This window comes from Benincasa hispida, chromosome 4 (assembly GCF_009727055.1).
Source record: "Benincasa hispida cultivar B227 chromosome 4, ASM972705v1, whole genome shotgun sequence".
NCBI lineage: Eukaryota > Viridiplantae > Streptophyta > Magnoliopsida > Cucurbitales > Cucurbitaceae > Benincasa > Benincasa hispida.
The window spans coordinates 55,342,326-55,344,456 of NC_052352.1; the positions used below are offsets into that span (position 1 = coordinate 55,342,326).

A 2,131-nucleotide genomic window follows, 5' to 3' on the forward strand; every position below is an offset into this window, starting at 1 on the left:
TTACGTTGATTTGCCCATTTTGCGGTGTTGGGCTGCTGATCGCAATTCCTTGAATTAAGTTCATCATTGCGGTCATCTGATTCTGTAGTGAAGTAATAACACCATTACTAGCGTCGTTATCCTTGTTTCTCAGTCTCTGATCACTCTCTCTCCAATCCTCTTGGTTTTTAGAGATGCGATTCATGATGTTCTTAGCCTCGTCATATGTTTTGTCAAGCAGGCCACCAGCGGCTGCCGCATTGGCAGTGGTTTGCGAAGTGGGATTTAAACCATGATAAAAGATTTCCATTTGAAGGCAGTCTGGGAAACCATTGTGTGGACAGTCCTTAACCAACCTCTTAAACCTCGCCCAGGCATCCCTGAGTGATTCGTCCATGTCTTGTTCAAAATTAGTTATGAGTTTCCTTCGTCTAGCATTCTCAGTCGGTGGAAAGTATTTCTTCATGAACTTATCTACGACCTGTTCCCATGAAGTGATCTCTCCCAGCTCGAGGGAATATGCCCAATTTTTTGCTTGATCACAAAGAGAAAATGGGAACAAAGTTAGTCAAACTTCTTCGACAGAGATGTTTGGGAACACAAAAGTATTGCAGATTTCGATAAGGCTACAGAGGTGGGCGTGCGGATCCTTGCCACACTGGCCTCTGAATTGTCCTGCAGTCTGGATCATCTGCAGCATCACCGGTTTCATCTCGAATCGGCTTCCATCGAGGGCAGGCCTCATGATTCCTGGAGAAAAATTATAGAGGTTTGGTGATGCATAGTTCCTAATGGGCCTATTGCGGTCGTTTGTCAACAGGATTGGATTCATCATGACGTTGTTTTCGTTTTGTGCTCCGTTTCTAGGCTGCTCTGCCATCTCTTCTTTATCTGGCTGTTGTTGTTGGCAGTCTCTTAATCTTCTTCTGAATGTCCTCTCAATCTCTGGGTCGTAATTCGCCAGAGATTGAGAGTCTACAAAGAAATCAGAAAAATTATCGTTAGCACACTATTTTGCCGAAGTCCCCGGCAACGGCGCCAAAAACTTGATGTGTTATTTTATTAGGTGGAATTTGGATGAAATGCGTTGATGGAGTTGCGTTGAGCACTCAAGTTTTCTCAGTGGAATCCAAGTGTAAACCCCACTGAGTTTTCTGGTAAGTCCAGGGTCAAACTCAGGGACTTGGGAAAATAGGTTGCGGTGGTAATTGTTAGAAAACTTTGTGGTAACCAAATATATAAATAAGTTGTTGTGATTATTGTTTGCGGTAATGGAAATAACAAATACGGCGAAGTTTGAAAAGAGTTGATAAAATGGAAGATGCGATGAGTATGCAGTGAACGGATTGAGAAGAGTTTTGGCTAACACTTCCTAGGATGTGTTCATTCTATGGGATCATGCAACACACATACAATAGTAAACCACCTCTCGGTGTGAATGCTACGGCTTCTAATACTAGAACGTATGCAATATATGCGATAAGTCTACAGGGCCTACATATAAGCCTCTATTCCTATTTATGCGATGACAAAATGACATCCACACAAATATGCGACCACATAATATCATACCTATCTCTAGGGTACATGCGATGCAGTGTTGACAAATAGAGCTCATCTTTAAGTCCCCATCTGTGAAACCCGGATCTCCATTTTCCTACTTAAGTATATGACTAAGGGGTTAATTAGGAGAAAGTTAAATCCTATGTTATGTAAATAATCTAATAATTTTACAATTGTCATAATAACTGTAATAATTGTCACCTTCTGTGGATCAACAATTAGTAAGAGTGAATGTAAACTATAATGGTTAGGTATCATAGTTACGATAACCATATTTGATCCTGGAGTACGAGTAGAGAGGATCCTAAAAGGATAAAAAGAAGAGAAAACCTTGAAGACTTAAATCCTGAATAGTGAAGAAAGGATTGAAGAACTGAGGAAAATATAGAAAATTATTTGGGAAAATTCGTGTGGAAGTTGCACGGAGATAAACCATATTCACAGTAGCTAACGAGATTGGAAAGAATGAGAGTGAAGAGAGCGACACCAGCGAGAGTAGAGGCAACGAGAGAATGGGAGAGAGCGAGATTGATTTGAGCGAGAGAATGGGAGAGAGAGCGAGATTGGAGAAGAGCGAGAGTGGAAAAAG

At 41.2% G+C, this 2,131-nt stretch overlaps 1 non-coding gene across 1 annotated transcript; it reads left to right on the plus strand.

Moving 5' to 3' along the window:
* Positions 1-305: 305 nt before the first annotated feature.
* LOC120076964 lies at positions 306-412 on the plus strand. The gene has a single exon (XR_005481708.1). It is a non-coding gene; the product is annotated as a small nucleolar RNA R71 (small nucleolar RNA).
* The last annotated feature ends 1,719 nt before the right edge of the window (positions 413-2,131 follow it).